Genomic DNA, 14,114 nt, shown 5'->3' with positions numbered 1-14,114 from the left:
CCCAATCTTGAGAAGTATATTTGCTCCCATTTTACCAACTATGAACATTAAGAAAATGCACACTGTAGGAAATCTAGGATTAGTACTCAGATGTGCAGTACTTTCTATTATAATATTTTTGGATTTAAAAATTTGTATATACATTTGTCTTTGTGATTTGTAAGATGATGTAATATGAGGACAGGAGATAATAAATTTAACAGAAAAAACCCTAGAAATTATACCAAATGAACTGGCTTTTTTTTTTTTAAGATTGGCACCTGAGCCAACAACTGTTACCAATCTTTGTTTCTGCTTTTTCTCCCCAAATCCCCCCAGTACATAGCTGTATATTTTAGCTGTTGATCCTTCTAGCTGTGGCGTGTGGGATGCCACCTCAGTGTGGCCTAACGAGCAGTGCCATGTCCATGCCCAGGATCCAAACCAGCAAAATCCTGGCCCACCAAAGCGGATCACGTGAACTTAACCACTGGGCCATGGGGCTGGCCCCTGAATTGGCTTTTTTCAACATGATCAATTTAGCCAACTGAAATAAACTTTTCACTTTATTTATACAGGGTAATGCATCCAATGGGACCCAACTTCTTCATCACTGCCTATTCCTTCACTGACCAGGATTTCAATATGCCCTTCTCAGAAGCAAACACGAGGCTATCATTGGGTGGGTTCTATTTTCCAAAATATTGCATTTAGATCATATAAATAAAAACTGAAATGCCACAGTTGCCATCAGATGTAGATTAATACACAATCCAGGTGAAGAATGTGACTGACGTCACCATGTTCCTACTGATGGGCTTCACAGGAGATGTTGACGTGCAAGTCTTCCTCTTTTTGCTATTTCTAGCAATCTGTCTTTTCACTCTGATAGGAAATTTGGAACTGGTTGTATTTTTCATTGGGGATTCCTGGCTCCATGACCCCATGTACTATTTTCTGAGTCTGTCATCATTCTTGGATGCCTGCTATTCCTCAGTTGTCATCCCAAAAATGTTGATCAATTTCCTGTTAGAGAATCAAACTATTTCATTCCTTGGATATGCAGCACAGATGTTTTCCTATGATATTTTTGGGGCCACAGAATGCTTTATCTTGGCTGCAATGGTATATGATTGCTATGTAGCAATCTACAACCCTCTGCTGTATTCAGTTAACATGTCACTCAGAGTCCATGTGCCACTCAGCATTGCTTTCTATGTTGGTGGCATTTTCAAGGCTTCAGTGCACACAGGTGCTGCATTTAGCCTATCCTTCTGTTCATCCAATGAAATTAGAACTTTCTTTTATGACATCCCTCCTGTCTTTGCCATTTCTTTTTCTGACACATGAGAAAATCATCTTCTAGTCTTCGACTTTACAGGAGCTGTTGAGATAGTCACTATCCTGATTGTCCTGATCTCCTATGGTTTCATTCTGTTGGCCGTTTTGAGGATGCATTCTGCTGAAGGGAGTTGAGAAGTCTTTGCTACATGCGGCTGTCACCTAACTGGAATGACAATTACTATGGAACAATCTTCTTCATGTCTGTAGGACCAAGTTCCAGCTACTCTTTGGACCAGAACATGATGGTGTTATTTTCCAGCATCGCCATTCCCATGCTGAATCCCATCATCTACAGTTTAAGGAACAAAGATGTAAAAGAGACAATGAATTGAGCTTTGGGGAAAAATTGGTTTATCAACAAAGTGTACTCTTCTCGCTAACCATTAAATTGAAATCAATTAATATTAATGTTCATTGTCATATCAGAAAGTTATGATAAAAGTGTATTTTTAAGGTATTAGTGCCTCTCTATTCTTCTCAGAAATTTTTAAATAAGGTCATAGTCAATCCACTACCTATGCAGTTTTTATACATGCAGAAAATTGCCATCCATCTTCTTTTAAGTTATATATAGAGAAAGAGTGATATAGATATATGTTACACACATACACACGTATGTACTTATATATGCTATTACTGGTTGCATTATTTTGCTAGGACTGTACCAGAGGCTGGATTGATAAAACAACAGAAATTTATTTTCTCACTGTTCTGGATGCTACGTGTTTGAGATCAAGATACTGGCATGGTTGCTTTTGTCTGAGGCCTCTCTCTCCTTGACTTGCAGATAGTCGTCTTCCTTCTGTCTTCACAGGATCTTTTCTCTCTGAGTGTCTGTATGCTTCCCTTCTCTTCTTATCAGCTCAACAGTCATATTGGATTAAGGCCCACCTTAAATGCCTAATTTTAAGATAATTACCTCCTCACACACTCTATCTCTAAATACAGTTACATTCTGAGGTAGTAGGAATTAAGACTTCAACATATAAATATTGGTTTATTTACACACATAGGCATATATTGTATTAAATTCTAAGTATTATCTTTCATCTCCATATCACTCAAATTGAATAGGCTCCCATAGTTGCAATAAGTAACTTTATAATTCTATCTGACTTACTTGAGCAAATACCAACTAACCAAAAAAAAAAAAAAAAAAACCACAGCTTGCATAATTCCAGTCCCTTCTCCATGGGGTCACTGGCATCTGCCTGCTGCTCACAGCACTCTGCTCTCCCCTTAGGTCCACGCGTCGGCAGCAATCTAATCCCAGCCTGTGGTTTGGGACCACAGAGAATGTGTTCACGGTGTCATTACCATGGTGTTTGTGAGGGCGCGTTTCTCCCCCTTATCTTATTTCATTATTTCATGCAGAGCATGTAGAGTGAACCCGTTCTCTATTTCCTCACAGAATACGGAGACTAGACATTAGCATTTATCAAGATTATACTTAAACTCAAGAATGAGAAAAAACAAGCACAATTCATAGAAGAAGGTACAGCTGGCTGGCAGATTTGGCTCTTCCCACAATTGAGCCCCAGCATCTTTATGGCTGCAGGGCTGGTCTTGACTCAGTTTGGGCTCTGTCTGGGGTTTTCTGTTTTTGTTTGTTTTTTCTTTTTGGTGAGGAAGACTGGCCCTGAGCTAACATCTTTTGCCAATCTTCCTCTTTTTTTTTGAGGAATATTGTCACTGAGTTAACATCTGTGTCAATCTTCCTCTATTTTATGTGGGATGCCACCTCAGCATGGCTTGGCAAGTGATACTAGGTTCTCACCTGGGATCTGAACCTGTGAACCCCGGGCCGCTGAAGCAAAGCATGTGAACTTAACCACTATGCCACTGGGCCAGCCCCCTTTTTTTTTTTTATCCCTAACCCCACTGTGATGCCCTTGAAGATGCCACCTCTCCTCAGTGTCCAGGCCCAAGAATCAAGGTGCAGAGTGTCTCTACTCTGCACATATTCAACACTGTTTCCATTGGACCTTATTTGCATTGCAAGGACATGTCTTCTTCAAAGCTTCTTCTGAGAGAGTGTTTTTTCTTCCTGTCTTTCTTTTGTCATCATTATTATTATATTTTGTGAAAACCCATGCAGTTCCAACAGAACAGTCTCATTTCCTTAAAGTAGGATTATTAAGCTTAAATAACACCTCAATCATACAGAGTATCTCTTACCACAGTGAGTTCCTTGCACAAATCCTCTGTGTTTCTTCTCCTCTTTGGAAGGCTCAGCACACTGTTTCTGTGATTTCTCCCTTTAAATGTCTCTTCTTAGTGAGGCTCTCATTCACTACCTTATACTAATTATATAATTGCTGTCTGTATGCCACAAAGAGCAGTGTTTGAAAAATATTCTTAAGAGTTTCAGAAAGAGCTAAAGAAAGGGGGTTACTTCCCATTGTTATCTCATGGAATGGATGTAATACATATTATTTGCCAGCTGTAGTAAAATGTTTGGAAATGTGCCTTAGCAGATAGGTGCGTGCTGAGTTCTGTGAGACAATTCTTTCACAGTACGCAGGCAAAAGCCCAGCTGAAGGCGGTAATGTGCAAAATTGAATGTGTTACATGAAGGTGTTCCTTAAGAGCTAGAAGCAAGAGTGATATTTCTCCCTGTGATCTCAGGGCATGGAGGCGATCGATGCTCTGTTCTGGCACTAGTGAAAAGTTTGTAATGTCTCATACCAAGAGGTTCCCATGCAGCTACATCAAAGCTGAGTTCCGTGGGAGCGGTCGTATAGTCCATGAGAGGCCGGCTGCATGGCATCAAGTGCAGTGTTTTAAAATGGTTCTACGAAGATCTTCCCCAAGAACTAGAAGCCAGAGTGTCTCTGCCCTGTGTTCATTCTCTGAACAGATGTTATAGACATTCTGTCCAAGCCGTAGTGAAAAGTTTGACATCTCTTAAAACAAAATGTTACTGACTGGTGATTTATATGCTTTGCTAAGAGAGGGCGTTCTTTATGGCATGTGAATGAGTGGCTGTCTGTATGCCACAAAGAGCACCATTTGAAAAATATTCTTAGAGAGTTTCATAAAGAGGTAAAGGAAGTGGGTTACTTCCCACTGTTATCTCGTGGAATGGATGTAACAGATATTCTCTCCCAGCTATAGTGAAATGTTTAGAAATGTGCCTCAGTAGATAGGTGCGTGTTGAGTTCTGCAAGAGAATTCTTCCTTGTATGCAAGTGAAAATCTGGCTGAAGGCAGTAACATGCAACACTGAATGTGTTACATGGAGGTGTTCCTTATGAGCTACAAGCTAGAGAGAGCCCTCCGTGTGATATCATGCATGCACGCCATAGATGTCTGTGCTGGCTCTAGAGGAAAGTTTGAAATCTCTCATAGGACAATGATCCCAAGCTGCTACTTCAAAGCTGAGGTCAGCGGGACTGGTCTTCTTGTCCATGAGAGGTTAGTGAAAACTTTGAAATGTCTCATACCACAAGATTCCCAAGCAGCTACTTCAAAGCTGAATTCAGTATCACAGACTGTCAGTATGTGATAGCCATTTACAGAGGCAATAAAAATTAGAGAGGGTGAGCTGTATATATCATGGAGTGAGAGAAAACAATATTTAAATCCTTGTCTCTTACTTTATCTAACATTTTATTATCTCTTTTTGGTAATGCCTTACAATACATGCAGTATATTAATAAAATTATACATGGACCTGTATATATATATATATGTATATAATATATATGCACATATATTAAACAGTATTGGGCATGGGCTACTAAGTATATTGTTTTACACATCCTGGACAGTGATCTTCAAAGTGTGGGGACCATTGTGACTTTAAGTTCATATTTATCCTGGTGCCCTCTGGCTGCGACATGAGAGCAGAACCCAACATGCTGTGGGTAAAGATTATGTTGGTGGCAACTATGTGTTGTTTGGTTCTAGCAGTTGAGATAAATGTATCCCTTTACTAGATTAAGCTTTCAGAGAAATAGTGACAACTATTTAATCAACTATTCAATTTACCTTTTATAAACTTATATGTATCAGTTTTAGAGCAATATTCCCAGTTATGAATTTCTGAGTATGAGTCAAGAATACTGATTATCTGTATTACCTTGTGCATTAATCTCTATGAGCTAGTATAATTACAAGTGACCTTGAAAACATAATTTAACACTCTCCCATCTCAGAAGATGATTCTGAGTAAATATGGTGATTTTCCAATTTTTCAGTATCATACAAGTCTTGGATTGAATTAATTGCATAAAATAGTTTTTCCTGCAACACTGGCACATAACACAAGAAAGTAATTGCTAAATTATTCAGTGAAATTTTACCAAGTGTTCTGATATCTTGATTAAGACATGAGGTGAAATTGTCTTTATTATTGAAGACCTAAGCATTTTTTCAAGGCATAGGAGGATTTCCCTATATTAAGAGCAGTCTCAAAAAAAGGATCACCATATGATTACTATGATGCAACCTCATGGACACCATAAAGTAGAAAAATATAGGGTTTTTCCTCTTAAAAACCTATAGCTTGACCTTAGCAATCCTTTCTGAAATGAAGAGCGTTTATACAAGGAATCTCTGAGATGGAAACTAAACTGGAAGTGAACCAGGATGATTGGCTGGTGATAACGTGGTAGAGGCAGGAAAATGCCTCCCAAATATGTTCACATGCAAATTCCTGAATTATGTGAGCACAGTGGTTATATGACAAATGGGAATTAAGGAGGCAGATAGATCTAAAGGTAGTTTTCAGCTGACCTTGAAATTGGGGGATTATCCTAGATTTATCCAGGCAGTCCCAATATAATCACAAGTGTCTTTAACTGTGGAAGAAGGACAAAGAAGAAAAGTATCAAAGTGATGGGAGAAATATATATGATTCTTTCCCAATAGCATAAAATTTACTTCACATCAGCTGTAGAAAAACCCATGAATTATTTTTATATGCCCATCACTGTTCTGGGTGGTGTACATTAAACAAAGGAATGCAGAATAGTGAAGAAACGCTTTGTAAGGAATGAGCCTCAGGTACTATAGGAGTGTAGACAGTGGACATCTTATACAGGTATGATATGAACATATATATATATATGTGTGTGTGTGTGTGTATATAATTTGGCTTAGAAGATAATACTGAGGTTGTATTTTTTTTTTAAAAAGTCCATTTTTGTTTGTTTTTTTTTTAAAGATTTTATTTTTTTTTCCTTTTTCTCCCCAAAGCCCCCCCGTACATGGTTGTATATTCTTCGTTGTGGGTCCTTCTAGTTGTGGTATGTGGGATGCTGCCTCAGCGTGGTTTTGACGAGCAGTGCCGTGTCCACGCCCAGGATTCGAACCAACGAAACACTGGGCCGCCTGCAGCGGAGCGCGGGAACTTAAGCACTCGGCCACGGGGCCAGCCCCACTGAGGTTGTATTTTTAAGCATTTGTACAAGATAGTGTTAAGAACAATTTTCTGAAATAAAAATTATGGAGTTGGTGATTATTTTGACTATGGAATAAATAACGATGATGATGATGATGTGAGGTCTACTTATTTTTCTAGTATAAAATACTTTTCCTATTTGCCAATGAGATGATCACTTTCTACTTATGTTACTATTACACTATGCCTTTTTTCCCCAAGCTGGCATTGGACTCTCAGCCAGTACCTTCCTTCTCATCCAGATCTTCACACTCTTTCTGGATTACAGGCCTAAACTCACCAACCTGAGCATCTGTCACTTGGCCCTCATCCCCATGGTGATGCTCCTTACCATGGTGCCCTTGGAGTCTCCAGACCTGTTTGACTCACTAAACTTTCGTATCGACTTCAAAGGTAAGGACCTTTTCTTGAGCAGTGTGATAAGGGGCCTGTCCGTCTGCCCCACCTGCCCCCTGAGTGTGCTTTAGGCCATCACCGTGAGCCCCAACAGCTTCTGGTTGGCAAGGTTTAAACAGAAATCTACAGGTTACATCTTCCATTCATCTTCTACTTTCGGTTTCACAGTTTGTCTCTCAGTAGTAAGCTGATCTTCCATACCGTGGCTTTTTCCAGTGTGACCAAGCCCAGTATGCTAAGTCTTAGGAAATACTGCTCCGTTTCCCCCATGAGCTGTATCGTCAGGAGCCAGTTTTTCTTGTTGGCATTATTTAGGCATGTCGCTTTTGTAGGAGTGATGCTGGTGTCAAGTGCACACATGGTGATTCTCTTATTCAGACAACAGAGGAGGTCCCTGCACCTTCACAGCACAAGCTTTTCACCAAGAGCCTCCCCAGAGAAAGGGCCACTCAGACCGTCCTGCTGCTGGTGAGCTTCTTTGTGGTCATGTGCTCAGCGGATGTCCTCATTTCATCCTCCTCAACCCTCTTATGGGCATGTGACCCAGTCATGCTGGGTTTCCAGAGTCTTGTGGTCAATGTTTATGCTACTGTCACTCCTTTGGTGCTAATCAGTTCTGATAATCAATATGCTGCAAAATGCGACAGAAGTGCCCTCAATTCTTAGCAAGCGAATTGTCTGAAAAATGGATCATTCTGTTATCACTTAGATTATTTAAGCAGCACCCAGATTAGCTATCTGATTTAAGGAAAATGTATGGAATCACACTTCTGATATGTCTAAATACTTTTGATGCTGCCAAGTTCGCTGTGGGTTCTTTGGTTCAATGTCCATGATGTTCTAATATTCCGATGTTTACAAGTTTCTTACTTTGATTTTGAGTTTTAAACCTTCATACGGAAAGACTTTTCTTTCTTGAAGAAAAGTCTCTTAAGAAGCTTCTGTTGGTAATCAAATCTCTTAGAGTTGTTTATTTTTTCCTTATTGATTACAGATATTTTAGCTAACTATCCAATTCCAACAGTCTTAACATTGATTTCTCTGTGTTCTGACTGCTATCAAGTCTATGGAGATTTTGCTCTCACTTTTGTAGTTTATCTCTATGACTGCTTTTAAGTTTTTCCCCTCTTTGGTGTTATGCAGTTTGACCATTATTTCTAATGTGTATTTTTTTATTTTTCTCTTTGAAACAATGAAGGTCTTATTTCAAGATTTGTGTCTGGTTTTCAAATGTAGAAAAATTTAATCATTTTTCATTATTGCGTTTCATTGTTTTTATGTATTCCAGTAAAACAATTAAATATGTTTTATTCCTTCTCATTATACTAGTCTTTATACCTCTATAATTATACTTTCTATCACTTTGCCTTTTTTTTTTTTTACTATATTTGGATTCATTCTGCTCAATTTCCTAGTACACTATTCCTCTCATCAGCTGTCTAATTTAATCTTTAACCTATACATTATATATAGATTACATATTTAGTTTTCAGTTCTTCATTTCTCCTTGCCTCTTTTCCAAACATTCTTGTCCACTTTATAATTTTTTTCCCTTTCCACATTATTTTGATTTCTTATTTTTTCATTGTATTGACTTAAAGATTTTAAACACAATCCCAATATCTAATGTTTATGTGACATCTCATATCTTGTAACCCTTCATTCTGGTAGCATAGTTCCTTCTGTGCTTCATAATTCATAATTTGGTTCTTACATTTGGGAAATCTCACATTTTGGATATCTCAAATCAGTATATTTACTTGTTTATTCCAGTTGACCTGGGACAAGATGATCAATCTTGTCTTGTGATCAGCTAGTATCCTGAGGGAACACTGGCCTCTTCCTTTTATTACTTTTCTGAATATTTCTTTTGAATCATTTCTGGACCTGGGAAATTCTTAAATTTTCCTTTCCACTCTGCTAGCCATTTTAAGGATTCTTGCATTTTTTGAGGATTTTTACTTGCTCGCATTAAAATAGTTATTGGAATATATACTATTTTTCTCTAAAAGCATAAACACCCATATTGTTCAGATGAGTAAAATATTTTGCCTAGATATTTTCTAGCAGACAATAGTATCTCACAAGACATCCTGATTTGAACTGCCCCAATTTGTCATATATTCTAACTACTTATAGTGTGATTATTTTCTTAATATTGGAAATTATTTGTGTATTTTGAGTGCATTTCTGAATTTATAATCTTCTACTTCAGTGAATACTACCTGTCCATGGCCAGAATTGATGCTTTTCTAGAGCATTAAGTTAGTGTTGGTAGAATGAGTTATATGAAGGTCCTTTGACTCTAGTTGCCATGATTCCTCCTTGGCACATCATTGCCTCTGTAAAATAACCTCAGTTTGATGTTTATTTTTAATCCAATAGTTCTTTAAAATGATCTTAAATAAAATTTGTATGTTACTAGATATTATTTGTTGGTTGCACTTTAATTGGTAGTTTCTATTGTCATTTCATAGTGCAAGAAATTATAACCTGTAGGATTTCTGCTTTCATGACGTTATTCACTTTTTTTAGATCTAAACCTTTTCCATTTTAAAAATCTTCTCTGATATTTGAAAACAATGTATATCCTGTGATTACTGGTCATAAATGCTTTCTATTTGTCCATCTTCTTAACTAGTTAAACTTTCTAACACAGTTACTTAACACTATTTTTCATTTATCTGTTATATACCAACACAATTTATTTCTATGATGATCTTAATGCCATTAAATTTTTTTATAATAAATTTTTTTTTTACAGCAGGTTTAGATTCACGACAAAATTGAGAAGGTACAGAGAGATCTCGTATACCCACTGCCCCCGCACATGCATAGCTTCCCTCATTATCAACATCCCCACCAGTTAGGTACTTTCTTTTTTTACCAGGAAGATTGGCCCTGAGCTAACATCTGTTGCCAAACTTCTTCTTTTTTAATTTTTCTCCCCAAAGCCCCAGAACATAGTTGTGTATCCTAGCTGTAAGTGATTCTAATTCTTCTATGTGGGATGCTGCCACAGATGCTTGATGAGCGGTGCATAGGTCCATGCCCAGGATCTGAACCCGTAAACCCCGGGATGCCAAAGTGGAGCATAAGAACTTAACCTCTTGGCATGGGGTAGGCTCCCAAGTTTGGTACATTTGGTACAATTGATGAACCAGCAGTGACACATCACAATCACCCATAGTGCATAGTTTACATTAGGGTTCACTCTTGCTTCAAAAGTCCTCAAAAATACTAGCAAACCAAGTTCAACAACACAACAAGAAAGATTATAGACCACGATCAAGTGAGATTTTTACCGGAGATGCAAAATTTGTTCAACATACTCAAATCAATCAATGTGATATACCACATTAATAGAATGAAAGAGAAAAACCACATAATCATCTCAATAGATGCAGGAAAAGCATTTCACAAAGTTCAACATCCATTCATGATAAAAATGAACAACAAAATAGGTGTAGGAGGAAATTACCACAACATAGTAAAGACTCTTTATGAAAAACCCAAGATCATATTATCAACAAAAGGGGATAACTGTAAGTTCTAGTAGATGGCAATGATGCCTACTCTCACCATGTCTATTTAATGTAGTACTGGAAGTCCTATCCAGACCAATTAAGCAAGCAAAAGAAATAAAATGCACCGAAGTAGTAAAGAAAGCAGTAAAATTGTCTCTGTAGATGAAATGATCCTACATGTAGAAAACCTTAAAGAAACCATTAAAAATATTGTTAGTACTAATAAGTGAATCCAGTAAAGTTGCAGAATACAAAATTAACATACAAAAATCAGTTGTGTTTTGAACCAGCCCTGATGGCCTAGCGGTTAAAGTTCGGCGTGCTCTGCTTGGGCAGCCTGAGTTTGGTTCCTGGGCGCAGAACCACACCACTCGTCTGTGAGTAGCCATGCTGTGGCGCCAGCTCTCAAAGAACTTACAACTATACACAACCATGTACTGGGGCTTTGGGCAGGTGGGGAAGGAAGGAAAAAGGCAGAAGATTGGCAACAGATGTTAGCTTAGGGTGAATCTTTCCTTGCCAAAAAAAAAAAAATCAATTGTGTTTTGTTACACCAGCAATGCTCTATCTCAAAAGTAAATTAAGAAAACAATCCCATTTATAATAGCATCAGAAACTATAAAATACTTACAAATAAATTTAACCAAGGAGGTGAATATTCTGTACACTTAAAAATATATGACATTGATGAAATAAATGGAAGACAAAAATAAATGGAAAGATATCCTGTGTTCATGTATTGGAAGAATCAATATTGTTAAAATGTCCATACTACTCCAAGTGATATGCAGATTCAATGCAATCCCTGCCAAAAGTCCAATGGCATTATTCACAGAAACAGAAAAGCAATTATAAAATTTTTGTGAAACCACAAGACCTCAAATAGCTAAAGCAATATTGAGCAAGAAAAGCAAAGCTGGAGGCATCACACTTTCGAGTTCAAATTACATTACTAAGTATCTTTTCATGTGCTCATTGGACATTTGTATAATTTATTCCTGTATCCTGATTTGTTGTGATCACTAACAAGTAAAATGTTCTCTGATAGAGTATTTTATCTAAATTAATTTACTTATAAAATTTTTCAATCCATATAAAATGATTTACTCAATGAATGTGGTTATCTCATTTAATTTTGATTATGTTGGTTCATTTGAGTTGATTCTCTTATTGACGCATCCTGTATGTCTGAAATAAACTTTTCTGTCATTTTGTATACTTATAAACTAATATTATGTCCAAATTCATAACTCACATTGGCTCAGTTTTAAAGATTTGGTAAAATGTGTGCAATAGGCACACAACATCTTTCTATGGCTTTTCTTTTGTAACTGCTTTATACAACAGATTTGAAGGAAGAATCTTAAAATCTTAAAAATATGGGAAAAGGATCATTTAAAACAATCAAAACTTTTGGTTACTGCTTCCAAATACTTACAGTTTATTTGTGTTTTTCCAGTTTGTCATTCTTCTTCATTCAGTTTTGGTATCCTATATTTAACAGAAATCACTTTTTCTCTCAGTTTATTAGTATAAGGTTGTTTATATTAGTCCCTAGAGGCTTAAAAAATCTCTAGCAACAGTTTTATCTACTGTTCATTCTTAATATTGTTTGTGTGTCTTTTTACATTTTTCTCAACATTGCACTAACCTTTTTTTAGTACTAATTTTATTCATTTTTATTATATTGCATGGAACACCTGTTCTAAATTTTATTACTAATATTATACTTTATACATTAGCTGCATTTATCATATGTTTATATTTATAAATTCCAGAGTCTGACATTAACACACATATTGTTAGGAATCTACTATTCTAGTATGAGAATTTGCATCTATCTCATTTCCCCTAACTACTATTGAATCAAATACAGTGCACACCTTTTATATGAAGCATCTTCATTGTCTTTTAGTGTAAAAAATTCTAATTATTCATTAGAAATATTTCCCAGTTTTTAAGTTTTTTATATTTTAAAATTCCTTAATGTACTGTTTCAAAAGTATTATTACTTAATGGTTAGCAAACTTAATCCCTTTGATTAAAATATTTATATTTGAGGGGCTGGCCTGGTGGCACAGTGGTTAAGTTTGCACGTTCTACTTCGGCAGCCCAGGGTGGGGTTCACAGGCCCAGATCCCAGGTGTGGACCTACCTACTGCTTATCAAGCCACGCTGTGGTAGGCGTCCTACATATAAAATAGAAGATGGGCACGGATGTTAGCTCAGGGCCAGTCTTCCTCAAAAAAAAAATTTATATTTGATGTGTACCTGAAATTTACATAATGTTATAAACCAATGTGACCTCAATAAAATAAAAAATAATAAAGTTAATCACTCAAAAACATACATATTTCATATTTGTTAAAACTTTCTTTGATATCGATTTATTTCAGTTGTTCCACATGTGCTGAAAAATGTGATATAAAGCACCAGGTTCAATGTATGCCCATTAGGTCAAACTTGTCCATTGTATTTTCCAAATTTTTGAATCCTTAATAAATTTCATGTGCTTCATCTAACGATAATCACAAAAGGTTTGTTGACCTTTTTCACTATTGTCAAAGAATATCCTAGTTTATTTTGTGATTCAAATGTGCTTGAAATGGATATTTCAAACAGCAATAACCGCGCCCCTCCTGCACCCCAATAAAGGAACCATGACATTCACCCCCAGATGCCTTTTCCTCAGATCCTCTGTGGACAGTGAATGGTTCCACCACAGAATCATTCCCCAAAGTTCAGAATACATGGTCCACCCTTACGCCTCTTTCTCCTCAACAGGCCAATTGGGATCATTGCTTAATACTGACTATTCTACTTTTGAAGAGTTCCAAAACCCAGTTGGTTTTCTTTATGACTCTCATATTTGTTAGCTACAAATTCAATCCTAATTAAAACCTCTTAATATGTTTCTTGTGTTCAATTTTCCCCACACAAGTCATTTTGTATATTTTAACCTGAAAATATTTGAATATGCTATTCTCTTACCCACCCCTTCAAAAAAATCACATATTTCAATGACTAACTTTATTCCTAGGAGTTAAGGCAATATGGCAAACCTGGTCTTGGATATCTTGCAGTGTCTGATAACCTTTTTTTCCCTCCACCTCCATCCCAGGCCACTTGTTACAGAGTCACTGTGTTTTCTTATTGTCTCAATCATCATTTTCCATTTCATTAAACTCTTCTTACAGTTCTGTGCCCCATTAATTCTAGAGCAATTTTAATTAAATGGTTTAAAGTTACGTAGCCCTACAAACTTTCCATTGTCTCCAAATTATGAGGCCCTATTTTTTAATGAATTCTTAGACTCTCAATCTCCATTGCAACATTTAATAAATAGAAAGTATGAAAGGATTTTGCAAAACATTTAGTCCGTACCTGCTGTTCCTACAACATGATGTGTCCTATGAGGTCAGGGCCTCAGTATGTTGTTCATATTCTGTTATGTGACTGCT

The 14,114-nt window shown here is 36.8% G+C and overlaps 1 pseudogene; it reads left to right on the top strand.

Annotated features, from left to right (window-relative positions):
• The first annotated feature begins 581 nt into the window (after positions 1-581).
• LOC106836913 (olfactory receptor 5T1-like) lies at positions 582-1,843 on the top strand (annotated as a pseudogene).
• The last annotated feature ends 12,271 nt before the right edge of the window (positions 1,844-14,114 follow it).

Source organism: Equus asinus, chromosome 5 (genome assembly GCF_041296235.1).
Source record: "Equus asinus isolate D_3611 breed Donkey chromosome 5, EquAss-T2T_v2, whole genome shotgun sequence".
NCBI classification, from domain to species: Eukaryota; Metazoa; Chordata; class Mammalia; order Perissodactyla; family Equidae; genus Equus; species Equus asinus.
The sequence above is the reverse complement of the archived record's forward strand: the minus strand, read 5'-3'. Positions and strand labels throughout refer to the sequence as shown.